The following is a 17,950-nucleotide window of genomic DNA, read 5'->3' as shown; positions in this document are numbered from 1 at the left end:
CAAACTGGCTCCTTTGTCTAAATAAATGGAAATGATGGCACTGTGTGCCTCCTGAGGAGGAACGGGAGAGACTACACAAGGAATCAGAGGATCTCCTTGAGAAAGCAGTAATTGAATGAGTCATCACTTTTCTACTTCCCTTAATCTCATTTGCTGTCTTAGGGGACCCAAGTTAATAACAGAGTGTTTTTCCTTTAAAGTTAAGCCTTTTAAAAAATGAATTTTCAAATTTATAATCAAAATTCAGATGTAAAATATCTTTCATCAGAGACCTCTTCATACCTGTTTCTGATACTGTACTGGCAGTGCTGAAGCATATTTCTCTGTTCATATGTCTGTCTTCTGAGTAGACTGCAAGCTCCTTACAGGATGAGAACTGACTCATTCCTTTTGTACCCCAAGCACCTCACCACAAAACCTGACATGAGGTAGGGACTTACATCAGATACTATGCATTGGCTTACCTTACTGCATACTAGAGACTGGAAAGCTAACTACAACATTTCACAGCCTCCCTTAGAGTCAAGCTCCATGCTTGAACCAGCTTCCACCAAGCCAAACACCCAAGTGCAATTTGAAAACTACAATTAATATCATAAGGCAGATCCATGCTCCTGCTGACAAATACCATTTTGAATGCACTTGGCTTCTCTGTGGCAGCTTGAGCCAATGGCTCACTTTCCAGGTTCTAGCTACATATATACCAGTACCTAGAGGTAGGGTGTTGGCATTCACTTCAATTTTTTTTGACTGAGGCAGGCAGATGGTCCCAGAGCCCCATCCTCCTGATAGTGGCAGAAAATGCACCTCCTTTAGAAGGTCAGTCTTGGGGTGGCATTCCGGCCAAGCTTCCAGGAAGCTCCGCCTAGAACTTGGTCTTCCAGCCCTTCTATTTTGTAAGCATCTAATTCCCCATATCAAGGAGCTTTCTGTGAAGTTAGTTGGGTTGGGTTCTGTTATCTGCAACTGAACTCTCATTTGGTGCTTGTCAAATGAATACACTTAGTAAACATTGGTTTCATCCACTGGATGCAGTGAATTCTGAAATCAGCAGCTGATTCTCAAAGTGAATGATTCATTAACACATAAGAAAAATTTCCCAGCAACACTTTTTGAAATACAATGACATTAGAATTCCAAAAAAAATTAAAAAAGAGTAAGAAGAAAAAAAATTACTGAAAAATACTATTCAGGCACGAAGTTTTTAAAGCCTTTTTATTATCTAGAAAACCCATAAAGTGGCTTATTATGGTCACTTAGTTCCAAGTAAAATGGGTTTCTGCTGTATTTTCTAAATGACCACAAAACTGCAGGTGAGAAAAGATTGTTTACTGAAGTTTTACATTTTGCACAAAATGGTTTTCTGTAAAGTTGAGAAACTAATGGAATGTTTAGAATGAGTAATTCCTTCAATTCTCAGGTTTGGACCAAAGACTTGGCCTTTGAAATATATTTTTAAAATGCTGTTTATTCCTGTGGATCCCACAAAAGTCCTTTGGAATGCCTGAACTTCATTGAATAAATTTAAGGCTCAGAGCAGGAAACACCAGTCTGAGAACTGTGAGGCAAGTCTTGCCTCCTATTTGTGTGGATGAGCAAGGAGGTAAAGAGCAACACGCTGCATTTATCTCGTGTAAAAACAGCAATTGGACTCCCCCAGCTAAGACAACTCTGTGAGGTTATTGTGCTTCTTGATATTGAAACTTCCTAGCCCCAGGCTTTTGCCCCTCACCCTATCTGGAAAACATCCTCTCCTCAGCAATGCTGTGCTTTTCAACTCTTGAGGCTGAATTATCAGCACTATTCCGGTTTAGTAAAGAATTAACTTGGCTTGCTCAGATATTTCTGTGATGGATCGATGTGTTGACTGATGAGAAGTGCTGTGGTCTAAAGGGAGATTGGAAGAGAGCTGCCTTGCTTTACAGGAGAGGGGAGGATTAGTGGGCCCTTTCTGCAATCATGACAGAGTCAGTGAATGTGATGCTGTATTGGAAAAAAATAATAAAGTAGAGTGATGGGCTTGTAACAGACCGGTTAGTCTGGGCCTCACAGTCCCTCATCTTGGGAAAAAGTGTTAGTTCTTTCTTTCATTCTTTGCTGAAACAGATATTTAGTGAGATTATGTGCCAGGCTCTGCAGAGCAGGCACTGGCTATCCCTGGGTGAACAAAAGATGCAGAGCCATTGCTGTCATGGTGACTACAGTTGAGTGGGGAGAAGCAGACATCAAACAAAATAAACAGATAGAACATCACAAACCCTGAGAAGTGCCTACAGGAAAAGAAAAGGTACCTCTGGGAGAGAAAAATGGGAGGAGAGTGCCAATGTTCACTGGCTGTTGAGAGACAGAGATAGTGGTGGAAGGAGTGAGGAGAGGCTGCAGAAAGGATCTTATCTCTTCTCTGTGAGTGACATCACCTTTTTAATAAAGAAATGAAGTCCCAATTAAAAATGTCTTAAATATTAAGGGGATTTAAAAACTCAGATGTAAGGTCCTTCCACAAGTGGTCCAATGACACAATGATATCATTAAAGACCCAGGAACTTTACATCTTTTTGCTTTCCATCCTTAGCATGTTGGAACTTTCTATTTCAATGGCTTTTCAAGATATTTTCCTAAACAGAGACAGTTTCTTCTCTAAGAGAAAATCTAATGGCAGCTGTTAGATAACAAATTGTAGCATTAAATTATTTAGTAATTAGCTTTTGTTTAGCTTATATCTCCTTTATGGGCTTACAATGTTATCTTTAATGCTAATAATAATAAAAGATCAGCTATACCTCTCACATTCATTCAAAGCATTACGTTTACCACGTAGCTCTGCTGAAATAATGCTCTCCGTGCAGTCTGCAACAGGATGTGATTTGGGGAGAGCTAGCCCCTTATCTCAGTCTACTCTCCTTTGATTCCCACCCCCAACTCCATCTCATATCACCTGGAGCCTCATGTGCACATTAATGGACATGCTAAACCACCATGCATCCTAACTTCAGCCACAGACTCTACAAAGAACAGCGCCGTGGTTACCTGGTGTGCTGTGGGGTGCACACACCTATGGCACAGTCTGCTCTTGGGAGAAGAGACCCAGGCAGGCCCTAGAAGCAGACTTGGGCCATCCGGGCATGGAATTCTGAGTACTATCTTTCAAGGGCCCCAAGTACTCATGCCTTTATAAGCCCCTTCCTCTTTTAAAAAGTACTAAATATCATATTGCTATAAAGACAAATATATCAATGTTAGATATGAAAATATTTCTTTTTTCTCTTTCTTTTAAAGAAATTAAAACTTTTTTTTGTGGCCCCTACAGGTACTATGGACCCATTTTACTGTGCCTACTGTGCTTAATGGGTAAGTCAGCCCTGCCTGAAGCGTGGTCTAGAAGGGAGAAGAAGCATGTGCTCTGGGTGGGCACATCACTTGGCCTAAAGACATCTCACGCTGGGGAGAGACATGGCCTGAGCAGAGTGGAGCACTAGGCCATGTAAAGCACAGGGCCCAGATTTGGTGTCCTGGTTCCCCAAGTCTCTGGACATGACCCCTTCATAATAAACCATCTGCATTCAGGTTAACAGTGAATTTACATTGTTTGAAGAGCACAATGCTAATACCTGCTCTGCATTTGTATTACTAAAGGATTGATTTCGGTAGCTCTTCTTGGGCAGGAGAATAGCTGACCCCGAAAAAAATGAATCGACATCTAGGGAGTCAAAACAACAGCTTGCTGCTTTTAAGTGATTTTTTTCTTCCCAGCTTCCATTCATCAATGTTCCAACAACAAAAACAAATTTGCAGGGCTTAGTTTGAGGCTGAGGACTCTGCTGCACTCTTTTCTTGATAAATTAGACAATGCAGCATTATCCAAGAATGTTTCAAGGAAACATGAACAGATGTGAAGTTCTATGATCCATCTCACTTGCCACCAGCACACACACACACTGTGGGCTGGGCATTCAGTGTCATCTTTGACACTGGCTGTGGTTTGCTTCTCTTCCTGCCATTCAAACACTTTGAGCTGCTTGACTCTTCTCCCTAGAATGGGAATGGAAGTGTTTTTCATTGGTTTAAGTAGAGTCCAAGTCCCTGGGCTTATCTTCTTACTCCACCTCTAGCTACAGATGTGAGCCCATCAGTAAGCAAAAGGGGGAGAGTCTTGGGGCTAGAGGAACTCACAGCAGGAATGTGTGTCCTGTCACTATTAGCCTCCGGGGTGCTTCCCTCATCCCACCATCTTTTCATGTCCTACCCGTCACCCCAACCTTAAAGCCCTACTGGAAACATTTCCTGCCCCATCCAACTCTATCCCTCCTAACGGGCTCCCAAATCTTCCACCCCATCTTCATTTCTGAAGCCAGTATCCCAGTGAAGGCCCTCACTGCCTCTTACCTGAACTCTTTGCATTAGACTCTTTCTCAGCCTCCCTGACCCTAATCCCTCCTCTCCCGAAATTTTCACACCCAAATCCCGTGGGAGTAGTCTTACATGTAAAATCTCATTTATGCTGCCACGTACCCCTCTCAAAAATTGGGTTTCAGGGAATATTTCAGTAGATATGAAATATGCCTTACCTTCCCTTTGCCTCAGTACAGTCTTTTATTCTATTGTTTTCAAGGTACACAAAACTTCTCTGCATCAGATGATGATCTGATTCTTTTAACCACAATGATAAAATGGGGAAAGAGAGAACTCTTTTACAACAAGAGACAGAACATCACTTGGCCTTTAATCTGATTCAAATACAATGACCAAACAATACTTGATACCAATGACACTACGCTCAGCCCTAACCCGAAGACGTGAGTTTTGGGTGGTGACACCTCTGTAGCAGACAACCCAGAGGGAGCCAGAACATAGAGTTGAATAGCTGCTGGGAATTCCCAGGCTATCGTTCCAGCAAATTGAGATAGTATTCCAACTTTTCATTATCTTTTCTCAAAGCAGATTCTTGGGAAAGGGGGTGGGATAGTCCTATAAGACCATTTTTTACTTTATCTTGGACCTTGTGCAAAGTAAGTGTGTATATTCCATATTCCTCTTACTGAATATGCAAATACCTTACAGTAAAGGCCGAAGAGAAATCTGCTGCTCTCAAATGTTCTATACAACATTCAAGATGAAGGAAAAATGGTTACTTGCCATTGCCAGATTTTCTCAGGACTCATTTGGGAATTTTCCTGGGAAATCCCACATAGTAATTATAAACAGAATTCTTTACATTGCATCTAAATACCTTATTTGCAAACAGCTAAATTAGAAAGTGAAATTATTCATACCACATAAAGATGATTCCTCACAATACAGAAAGTCACAGGACTCTTTAAATGGCATTTCCTCAAGTGTTGTTTTCAGACCAAGTACTTAACGAAAGAGAAAACTGGAAAAGAAAAGTATTCTAAGCCACTATTGATTAAATATCCATCAGAAATGAAGTTGTAATGACAAATAGGACTTTAGTAAGCAATGGTTGTTGTTTCATTTATATTTTGCAATTTTTATTTCTTTAGACACAAAGCTAAGCACCTGGTAACCCTATTAGAATTTTTTTCACAGCTCTCCCTGGCCTCCCCAGCAGGTAAGGCCCTTCACCTGCACTTTCCTCCAACTTCATTTCTCTTCATTCTCACACTCTCCCAAACCTTACGCTACCCTCAAACTCATTTCTGAATGATTTTGTCTGCTTAGATTGCCCAACATGCTGTCCCCACCCATGCACCCCACCCTACGGGCCAACGGACAGCCTCCTGTATCTGTAAGATTCATCGGCCACCCTCTTGCGGGTCCTCTTCTGACTTCTCAGGTTTACTAGACTCTGCTCCTTTCATACACCCTTTATACCTTGTACATGCCTCCATTAGAGCAGAGAGAGCCTCAAACCACTGTTGATCTCCCCACTAGACCTCGAATTTCTAGAGGAGCAGAGCTGCCCTCCGCTTTTCACTACCAGTGTCCAGGTGGCCAAAGCCTTGTTGTTGAATGAATCATGACATTTCACTTGCACAAAGTGTTTCCTACCCTCACCAGTCCAGAACACTCACTCATATTTCCAATCCCCTATAACACAAATCTAATTTAGTAGCACTTATATTCTGTTTTATAAATAGCACTTTTCAAGGAAACATGCAACACATGGTTTACATTTTTAACCATCGTATCTACCACAATGCTTAGAACAGAATGGGCACAACTAGGCTTGTACCCTACTATAGAGCGACTTTTTAGTAAAAAGGATTTGGTATTGTGGACAAACATTGTTAGTGCAGCATCCTTGCTGCAGGGAGCAGCATTCCTACTGTGTGGCTTATGGCATGGTGGCTTGGTGGGGCTTACCCATGACTGCATTCCAGGAATAGGCACATGACCCATATGCACCCCAAGGCACATGGACTAGAGTCAAGGGAGTGCAGGGGACCCAGCGTGGGTCAGTCAGAGTCACCCTGAAACCTTCCTGAAGGATAGCCTCGATTACCTCTTCCCTGGGATAGAAGCTGTAAGGCAAGGGAAGCTGAAGCTGCTTATAGCCATATTCCCAATATGGCTGGAAAATCACTTAATTTTGGAGGAAAATCACTTAAAATAGGGAAAAAAGAGACCAATATGCAAGATGATCTGAGCTAAAAGAGAGAAATAGTGGGCCCTAATGATATCATTTGAACCCCAAGTCCTGCTATGAATCAGATCTTCTCCTGGATTTTTGGTTACATGAACCCCAAATATTTCCCTTTTGCCTATGTAAAGTTGATGTTACTGTCACATATAGTTTTCTTTAGAGTAGTCATCAAGGGAACAGTGAGAGGAAGCTCAGGTAAAGGCAAACAGATTGAAGTTTGGGATCTGTTTTTTAATCACTTTGAAAATTTTTTATCTTGGATGATTTTCAAGGGTTCTCAGTTGCAAGCTAGGAAATCAAATGCTGGTTAATTAAGTAAAACAAGAGTTAATTTTAAAATACCAGAAGAGAAAACAAATAGGTTAAATGATCTTTATTAGCAGATGGTATGATTTTGGAAAAACCAAAATAATAAAAAGAAAACCTACAACAATCAATAAGAGAATTTAATAAAGGAGCAGTTTATAAAATCTACATACAGAAATCAATAGTCTTCACATACATACAAAGAGGCCATTTAGAAGATATAGTGGGAAGGTGATCCCATTAGTAATAACAAAAGAGATAGAGACAGAGAAAGATACATAAATATATATGTAGAGAGAGAGAGAAAGAGAGAGAGATTGGGAGAGAGAGAATACAAAGACCTAGGTTTAAACTTAGAAAGAACTGTCATATTCCGTGGCGGTTTGGAGCTGTATGTACCCTAGGAAAACATGTTCTTAAACTTATTCCATTTCTGTGGGTGTGAATCTATTGTAAGTAGGACCTTTTTATGAGGTTAGTTCATTAAGATGTGGCCCAACCAGATCAGGATGCATCTTAGGCCTGTTACTGGAGTGCTTTATAAGTGGAATGAAATCCAGACACAGGGAGAAAAGCCATGGGAAGCAAGAACCTGAAGGTCAATGGAAACTGGAAGAGTAGGGAGAGCTCAGCAGAGGCCATCATGTGCTTTGCCATGTGACAGAGGAGCCCGGGACCAAGATCACCAGCAGCCAGTCCCAGAGTTCTAGTCTTTGGGAAGAAAGCACTGCTTTGATGAACGTTGATTTGGTCTCAAAATTGTGAGCTAATAAATTCCCATTGTTTAAGCCAACCCATTGCATGGTATTTGCTTGAGAAGCTAAGGAAACTAAAACAAATTTTTATAAGGAAAACTCTTCAACATTCTTGAAAGACGCAAAGGTAGACCTGAACAAACAGGTCTTTGAAGAAAGGCTCTACATTATAAAGATATTAATGTTCTCTAAGTTACTTTAAATTTAATATGGTTCCAACATAAATATCATCATACAAATTGATTTTTAAAGTCATTTAAAAAAAAAAAAAAAACAAGCACAGATATCCAGAAATAACTGTAAAAGAGGAGCAATGGAAGAAGGGGCAATACTAGATATTAAATTATATTATAAAACCACTATAATTAAAACAGTGTAGTATTGGTGCAAGAAGAGATCAACAGACCTATAATGGAGAATAGAAAATCCAGACATGGACTCAATTGCAACTAGAAATTTAGTCTATAATAAAGGCAGCATCTCTAATCAGTTGAGAAAAGATGGGCTTTTTAATAAAGCATTTTAGTTTAAATGGATTGTCCTTTAAAAAAAAGATTAAATCATATCTGTTCTTCACATCATGCTAGGCTAAATTTGAAGTAGATCAAAGACATACTGGTATATGAAAAAAATCTAAAACATATAAGCGCTGAAATAAAACATAGGTGAGTTTCTCCTACAACCTGGAAGTAAATAAAATGCATGCAACAAGAGAAAATCTGCATGCAACAAGAAAAAGTTAATATGTCATTTGACTACATAAAATTTTAAAAGATACAAAAGCTTCCTGGGTCCAAGAGAAACACCATAGGCAAAGTAAAATGAGAGTCTGGAAACAACTTGTATAACAGAGAAAGAAATAGTGTTAGTAGATAAAGAATATCTAGAAATCGAGAAGAAAAAGAACAAAAACTCAAATGAAGTAAAAGTCAAGAGATATGAACCTACAGTTCACAAGAAAGAAATGTATATGGCTCTTAACAATTTGAATAGATGTTCAACATTATTCATAATAGGAGGAATGGAAATAAAATTACACCAAGATATGATTTCTTACCTATCAGATTGGCAAAAATCCAAAAGTTTTACAATGTACTATACTGATAGTGAGAATTAAATAAAGTATAACATCCATGTAGAGAAATTTGACAATTCCTAGTAAAATTGTGTGTTCATTTAACCCCTTGGCCTAGCAACCCCACTTCTAGGAATCTCTCTACAGATACACTGGCAAAAAAAATACAAAAAGAAATATACATGTGACTATTCACTGTGACTCTGTTTGTAAAAGCAAAAGACTCAAAATGCATTTTATCCATCACTAGGGGTCTGGTTGAATAAACCATGGCACACTTGCACAATGGGGTATTATGAGCTCTAAAAAGGAGAGGAAAATATCTCTCAACCCTTCTAGGAAACAATCTCCAGAATATGTTGCTAAATGATAAAAGCAAGGTGGAGAATGTATATATAGAATATACACATATAATTGCAAATAGTTTTTAAAAAAATGAAGGGTAAACTAGTACCAAACAAAAATGATTATATATAGGGACAGGGAGAAACCAGGAGAGAAGGGACAAGGATATAAACTATAGATCTTGGATTATATTTGATTTGTAGATTTGACTTTGGAATCATCAAATATTTTTCATGGTTATAAAACAAAATTAAATTTTTTAAAAAAGAAAGCAATCCCTAAGGACACAAGCAAAATAAAACAAGGAACAAAAGCAAAATAAAACAATTAAGCTTAACTAGATATTGATTTGTGGCATAACCATACAAAAAGAAACTATTTTAATTGCCTTTAAAACACACACACACAAATTGACTATATATCTCTAGTGGGATTTTCCCTAATGATACAAAGAATTTCAAAAAAACACATACACATATACACGTAAACTGTTTTCAGTAATTTTATTGGTAGTAGTGTTGGAATTATTATTCTAACATTTCTTCAGAGGAATCCAGTATTTTCAGCAGAGGAAAAAGGAGAAAGAGATCTATGTAACATAGATTAGTTTACGCAAAATTCTATGGTCTTAAATTTGATTTGGAAATATTAGGATGACTCCATGATAATTGTATCTTTAAAGAAAACATATATTTATTATCTCTGTCCACTGAATATGTCTAAAAACAAATATCAACCCATGATCAATGAATATCCCTAATGATCATCTCCTAAATATCACACAGAAATGGTTCATTCTAAGTCTAGGGAGAAAATATGCAAAATGAGCCGGAGTCATCTTGCACCATGGAGCAAAGAGGGCCTCAGAGGTTCCTAAGGGCATTTCAGAAAGATTCAGAAGCCAACCAGAAGAGGCTCTCCCTGGCCAGAGGTGGGTCAGTTTAATACCAAAAAAGATAACATCTGCAGTAGATGGAAAGATATCAAGTATATTTAAATCCCTTAGTTCAAAATGACCAAAGAAATGAGAACAAGAATTGGCCACTTTTTACTAGGGAAACATCTAATTATTTTGAAAACTGGTAAATAAAGGGAAAGGGTTAGCATTTATCTTTACTTTCCTACATGACTTCTATCTTGAGGCAACCAAATAATTGATGAGAATTTTCTCTTTATATAAGTATTCAAGATAATAAAATTAACTGTAATGATAAAACTATGAAATCATTTTGCTACTGCTATTGAAATAATTTATTTAAATAATATGAACAATGGCTGCTAACATCACAAAAAGGGACAGCCAGACATTATTTGCCCTTAAACAGATATATTTGATAATATTAAAGAAACATTATTATTAGGTAGGATAAAGATATTGCGTTAGTTTTTAAAAGATTCTTTATATGTTTTGGAGATAAAGACTGAATTTTTTTATGGGTGAAATAAAATGAAGTCTGGGATTTATTCAAAATAATCTAAGGGGAGAGTGGGTGTAGGTAGGAGTACAGATGAAACCAGGTTGGTCATGTATTGATAACTGTTTATGAAGGTAATTGGCATATGGAGAGTTATTACACTATTCTTTATACTGCCTGCCCTATAGGCTGTAATAAAAAGGTTTTTGCAAAAGATATTGGAAAGCTAGAAAGTATTAGAAGGGCCAGAGAGGAAGCATGAGATCCAGCTTCTAGGAACAACCCTAAAACAACCGTTGAGCAAAATCTAGTAAGGAACACCTTGCAGCCACTACCAAGCACATGATTTTTCTGCTCTACTCTTGCAGCCACCATGCATGAGAGAGACAGACAGACAGAAAGAGAAGAGGGAGGAAAGGCAATGCCAGAAAGGAAAAGAGAGCACGCTGAGAGCCCTCTCCCCTTTCCTCTTGGAGCTTCTGAGGGGCAAGCTGGGCCAGATGCATCTGGTTGTTAAAGCTTTCTCCATAGCTTCAAGGAAGTCTAGGAAAGAGGGAAAGCAGGCACCTAGTATTTTCTTTTCCATTCAGAAGAAGGGTTTTTGCCTACCTAGTCCCCATCACTAAGAACCAACAAATGAGGAGTTCCCAAAAATGGAGAAAACATTTCAGACACTGGAAAGCAAAAATAAATGACAGATGTTTACATCAGTGGGCACGTAATAACCTCGCTGAGTTTGCTTTCTCATCTGCAAAACAACTAAACACCGCCTATCTGTCAAGACTGCTGTGAGGATCTAAAGCGATAATGTGCGTATAGAAGCACAAATGGTCACTCAGCAATCTTTTTCTTCTTCCTCTCCCTTTCCTCCTTCCTGCCATCATTTCTGGCTTGCTTTAGTTGTTCCCTCCTTTATTTCCCCAGGATAATATTCTGTTTCCTCAAGAGATGCAAAGTAAAAAAATGTTTTTGGAATTGAATTGGGTTGTGCTGGATCCATATTTTCATAGGAAAAAAAGAAAGTTTCCCTTTCCCCTTAGGTCTCCCTGTACACCTGGCTTAGAAGGAAAAGAAATCAGCATTTGGAAATGCACATCTGCCTCAGCCACAGGTGAGATACTGGAGCACTGCCACTTGTACCAAATCCCCAACCTTTGATCACTATGATGGGGATCTTCATTGTCCAATAAAACAAGGGACAGGCTCTTTGTATTACTAAAAACAAAGCGTTTTCTAATGAAAACACTCCCCAGGATAAAATAGCTGTTCATTTCCAGCAAGCCTCTCAGCAGGTGGTCCTTCAGTCTTTGAGTGCTGTGGGCTGGACTGACTCAGCCCTGGTTAGCTGACTTGTACTTCTTTTCTTCCTTCCTGCACATTCATAGCAACAGCTAGAGGGGAAGAGCTCTGTGTCATAAAGGTGACCACTCCTGGGTCGCCTCTCCCACTGCCAGTCGGTGTGGTAATTTGGGGAGGGGACTGTGGAATCTGACCTCATGTCCAAAGGAAAGTTTTGTGATTAACTGTGATTTTTATCTTTGGACTTCAAAGTTTGACTCACACAGAGAATGAGCAACCTACCAGTCAGATACCCTACATCTCAGTCATTTTCTTCCTTCAGTCAGTAATTTTGGGAACTAAACACCAACCAGCTGTAAAAGACATCTATCCTGTCAGCAGAAAAGTCTGCTTAATGGATCCCTAGGAGGAATTGTTTAAAATAATGTTATGCAATTTCCCCAAGAGTTTGTGTTGCAAAATCAACAAATGGAAAAGTTAACACCTAAGTGATCTATACTTTCCTCATAAAACAGATTTATTCTCTTATGCTTTTCTCTTAAGCTTCAGGCATTTTTGCTTCCATTTACAAAGGTATAATTAGCTTTTATTCAATAATTTAATAAATTTTTACGAGAGTTTGATATGTGTAAGATATGTGCAGGGTTGTAGGGTTACAAGAATAAAAATGTATGGTGCAAGTGCTCAAGGATTTTAATGGCAATGATATTTAACGATGCTAATAACCTCTAATATTTATTTTGGTCTTTAAGTGTTTCAATATGTTCTATATCATTTTAATAATTTTATAATTTACTGTGAAGAATCTAATTTTTTTCAAGATTGATTTACTTTATTTCAACTTATTTTCCAGAAGATAGTATGTTCAAGGTACTTAGCCTATTGCTTGCCCAGAAATATAAGTGTAAGAAATAGCAGAACCTCCCCCTAGGCACTTAAGACCATTGGGTACAATGAATTTAAAATAGCATTAGCATGTTCACCTCAGATATGTGCCACACAGCTCTTTACTATTTTGTAGAGCTAGGAGGATGCAACCATTTGATAAATTCATACAGCACCTACGTATTTTGCTTTGACCTAGTTTCCTAGTTCTTTTCTTCCCACACAGGTAGAAAAGTCTTGGGCTAGATGCCTGATTTGAAACTTGAAAATATGGATCTTTCAAACATAAAAATTTTCCCCAATCCCTTGCTCCACAATCATCTAAGAAGTGCTCTTAAGTTGACCCCCACACCTGTTCATCATATAAGGAAAAAATAAAAGCAAATGCTGCTCAAAATCCCACTTCTAAAACAAGATCTTCTGTTCTGAAATTCTAAAATGGTCCCTAGTTTATTATCTCCCCAGCTGTGGCCTTTTATCTCCTAAAGAGAATAGCTGACATCTCACAAGGCAAAGCCACCATGCTTAAGGATGCCATAAATATCTCCCCTAAATCCTATGTGATAAATTTCCCTCTGATTAGTAAAACAGACACTGTAATGTTCAAGGAGGGAGGGAGAGAGTGGCTTTGCTGATGCTAGGCTAAGCCTCTGGAGATATCCCCATACCTCCCTCAAGAATTTCACTGTCCAACAACTGGAGCCACAAGAAACCATAGAAAGTGCAGTCTGGATTACTCACTCCCATTGACATTCCTTTTAGCTGGATTCAATTATGAGCAAACTAAAAGTTACTTATACAGAACACAAAGTAATTGAATTTCTTCAAGCACCGAATGGGAACATGCGTCTCACAGTATACATTTTAGACTTCAGTCTCAAAAAGGAAATCCTGTGAATGAAAAGTAAAACAAGGGCTTTCAGTTTTGGACATGAATTTGAAATGACTTTATCTCTGACTAACACCCTGCTTTATTTTTGATTCTTGGAAAGACCTGTCCCTATACTGTGATTATTTTAATAACAAGTTTTCATTTGCAACAATTAGTTGGTCTTTCCACAAAATTGGTTCTCTGGAAGGGAAAGAATACTGCTGAATCAATGGAACTGGTGAGTGTGGAACTCTTCTGACTTGAGCAAGTGTTGTCAGTTCTCAGTCTGAACAAAGGAACTAGATTTTGCTGCATGTTTTTCTTGGTTTTCTAAAAATACGCTTTTTCAAATGAGGAAAAAAAATTAAGTAGACTTGCTAATGGGGAAACAAAGTGAAAATAAAAAAAAAAATTGTGGGTTTTTCCCCTATTTGGACCTATATTTATTGTAGAATATAGGTTTAAAATATGTTTTTTAAAGCAACAGACAGCTCTTTGTGATCTACTGAAAAGGAGCATAATTAACTAACATAATAATCAAAAGGTAGGCAAAGAGACAACCACCCAAACATTCATCCCTTCTGGACTCCACCTCGTTGGCGGTCGAAAAGCATTTGGACAATGGAGAGAAGGAAACTGAAGCTAGACGATAACTGAAAGAGAATTCGTAGATTTGAGGGCAATGAAGCAAAGAAGCAGCTGCAAGCCTCTGCTAATTTGTCTTCTGGTCTGTGTGATCCATTTCTGAAAGTATCCCAAATACCATTACCAATTCAACTCCCTTCCCCAATATGCATTTCCTCTCTCTCCCATTCCATTTCAAATTGAATGTGACAGGTTACTATGCATTTTATTAAGTCATAATTAATTTATTAATTAAAGTTCAGACTTTGCTCAGATGAAAGCTGTGACTTGTGGTCTAGTCCACTGCTCATAGCTGGGAGTTTGGTTGTGTTGCTCCACACATGTCTCAGTTATCACAGTATGTTCTCTGTATGTTCTTTTTACCAACTGGACACAGTTCTCGATGCCCAAAGAGGACGAGCTTTATTCATTGACTTAAGTACTTTAAGGTATTGCGTAGAGGGTTTCATTTTCATTGGCTCTCAATGTGCTACTATTGAGGATGGAGGGAAACAAAACTTAAGACTCTCATGCCCGGGACAGTCTCAGAGGAGGCCAAATTCCCCCAAGGAATGCTGCCTTCCTGCTGATCCAACTGCTCCTTAGCCTTCCACCAGAGGTTACTGGCTTTAGGCTGTAAGTTACAGGAAACCTTTTGGCCTCTACTTATTTATAGAAGAGTTTATAGGATTCTTCCACAATGAAGGGAAGGAAATCAAACAAATGTCACCTTCTATAATCGTGGCAACTAAGTTCCACTCTGAAAATAGAAGTTGGAACTCACACCATTAACTAGTAAGCCAACCCACTGGAGTATTTATAGTTTAGCAGCACTTCTATTTTTTTTTTTTTCAAATTTTATACCTTACAGAGAATTTTCCCTGATTAGGCCCACCCTCATTTGCACCCTTTGACACTTTTTCACATCATGCTAAAGTTTTAATGGAATTCAAGTGCACAGAATTGGATTATTCATAATTTTTTATGTCCCTTATTTCCTTCTCTCCCTCCTTCTTTCCTTCCTTCCTACCCTCCTCCTTCCTTCCTTCCTTCTTTCCCTTCACAAATACTAATATAAAATTTACTATACACCAGTCATTCTTCTAAGTATTTTAATCCTCATAACAACCCTATGATGTACATACCCTATTTTACGGATAAGGAAACTTGATTTATGATACACTGTCATCACTGGTCTATGCATGAACATTTTATTTCTTCATTTACTCATTTTTATTAATTTCTTCCTTATTGTGTTAGCAATAAAACCCAAACACACAAGCCAAGAATTACAACATGAACAATATCTACCTATATGATCCTCTCCTATCTCATTACCCTGCTATGTCACACAGATATAGTGAATTCTGTATTTATATTATTTTCTTGCTTGCTTTAAAAAATAATTTTAGCACGTATATATGCTTGATGGGAAAGTTTATTTTTCGATTTTAATAATCCTTGAATGTTTTAAAAAGAGTATCATGCTGTGGTCATCCGAGAACTTACTGTCATTCAGCATAATATTATCACAATGTAGCTGTAGTTCATTCGTTTTACTATATATTATAAATTATTTTCCACTATATATATGTTTCCCCATTGATGGGCAATTATCTGCTTTTGTTATTACAAACTGTGCATTATGAACATTTTGATATGTTTTCCCTGGTGCACAAATGCAAGAGTTATCTTTGGTATATACCTAGAAAATTGTTGTGCCACAGGGTATGTGAATGTTCAACTTTAAAAGATAATGCCAGGAGAGAGGTGGCGGCTGCTGCACGGTGGACAGCGGTGATTCCACATGTCCCCCGCTGCCGGTTGAAAGCATTGGCAGGTGCTGGCTGAGAGGACAAGACTCAAAACCAATTGTGAAGAGAGACTATTAGATCATTTAGCTAAAAATGGTATGTTTTACTTGCAATGCTTGTGATGAATCAGTGAAGAAAGTACAAGTGGAAAAGCATGTGGCTATTTGCGGAAATTGTGAATGCCTGTCTTGCATTGATTGTGGTGAAGACTTCTGGGGCAATGCCTACAAAAACCATGTGAAATGCATAAATGAAGATCAGAAATACGGCGGTGAGGGTAACAAAGGTAAAACCCACAAAGGAGGTATTAAACAGCAGCTGTGGATCCAGAAAATTACTGAATTAATCAAAAGATTCAACGTCAGCCCCAAAGTGAGGGAAAATTTAGAACAAATTAGTGACTACCACAATGTTCCAAGAAAAAAAAGGTGAAATTTCAGAATTGGATGAAGAATAGTTTAAAAGTTCATAATGAACCTATTCTGGACCAGGTGTGAAATATCTTTTCTGAAGCTTCCAGCAATGAATCAGTCCATAGGGAGCATGATAAAGAGCCACTCAACCCCAGCAGCCGATCGCGTAGGGAACTGGGCCCCACGGCCCCGGCCTCCAAAGCCAATGAAACTACCCAAGAGCAGGCAAAGGTGAAGAAGAGTAAGAGAGAAAGGAGGGAAGGAAGGAAACGCGGCAGAAGAATAGAAAAAAAGAAAAGAGAGAACTAACTTTAGCAAACCGCAACAAAGAAAATGAAAGAAGTCAGAAGCCTAAAAAGCCCAAAAAGGGACAGGAGGCTGAGCTCGAGGCTGAAGGAGAGGAGATCCTCGAGGCCAAAGGCTCAGCAAAGAAGAAAAGCAAGAAGCAGCACAAAGGGACAAGCATGGTGGCACTGGGAAGGGATGGAGATGGGGGTCAGGAGGAAGAGACAGAGTCAGGTGCAGGGAAAAGAAGGCGGAAGCACTCAGAAGTTAAAGCAGATTCTAACAAGGAAATGATGAAGTTCCCAGTACATTCTGAAGATGCAGATGTAATTTTAGTGCAACATTACATGGTGACTAATGAACATCACAAATCTGAAGAAGAACTTCTGGCCATCTTTATAAGGTAATCAGCAAAAAAACCCACCTTTAAATTATTAAAGGACGAAGTCAAGCTTTTGAAGTGAACATTTTTATATTCTAATAATCCATTCTGTCCTTGACTAGTTGCGGTCACTGCTGTTTATAAAATATGTCATGAATTATAGCAACTCAAATTTGCTTTCCAGAGCTGCATTTTTAAGTTAAGGTGAAGATATATTTTTTGGTACAGTTTTTACAAAAAAAAAAAAACATATTCTTGCAAAAAAAAATACATAAAGCCAAATAGCTTTCAAAGTGGTTACTCAATTTGTACTTCCATGCAATATATAATAAACATGGTTGATTCATATACTCTCCAATCTTTGGTATAGTTTGAATTCTTAACTTTTGCCCATCAATTTAGTATAAAATTACTTCTGTTAAGGTCTTGATTTACTATTCTATATCTTGATTTGCTAGTCTATATTGCCATAATAAGATTGGATATCCCTCCATATGGTTTTAGCTATATGTGTTTCTTCTTCTGTGAAATCTGTTCCTGTATTTTGGTCATTCATTTGTTTTCCTTTCTTTTGAGCTGCTCAACCTTTTATAGAAGTTTTTATGTACCCTTGATATTAAATCTTAGTCAGTTATATATATTGTAGATAAGTTTTTCTCAGTTTGTAGCTTTGTTTTTTTGTTTTGTTTTGTTTCGTTTTGTTTTTCTTTAAGAACTCTTCTGGTGAACAGAATTTCTTAATTTTAAAAAAGTCAAAATCATAAATCTTTTCATATATGGTTTTCATTTTTTGTGCCTCTTTTAAAAAGCCTTCCCTACCCCAAGGTTGGAAAGATACCCACCTATATTTTTCTAGTGAGTATTTTAGTTTGCTTTT

General features: G+C 38.1%; 1 pseudogene; it reads left to right on the top strand.

Moving 5' to 3' along the window:
• The first annotated feature begins 16,086 nt into the window (after positions 1-16,086).
• Positions 16,087-17,155, top strand: LOC119515543 (annotated as a pseudogene).
• The last annotated feature ends 795 nt before the right edge of the window (positions 17,156-17,950 follow it).

This window comes from Choloepus didactylus, chromosome 2 (genome assembly GCF_015220235.1).
Source record: "Choloepus didactylus isolate mChoDid1 chromosome 2, mChoDid1.pri, whole genome shotgun sequence".
In the NCBI taxonomy this organism is placed as follows: Eukaryota; Metazoa; Chordata; class Mammalia; order Pilosa; family Megalonychidae; genus Choloepus; species Choloepus didactylus.
Note: the sequence above shows the minus strand (reverse complement) of the source record. Positions and strands in the feature narration are given on the sequence as shown.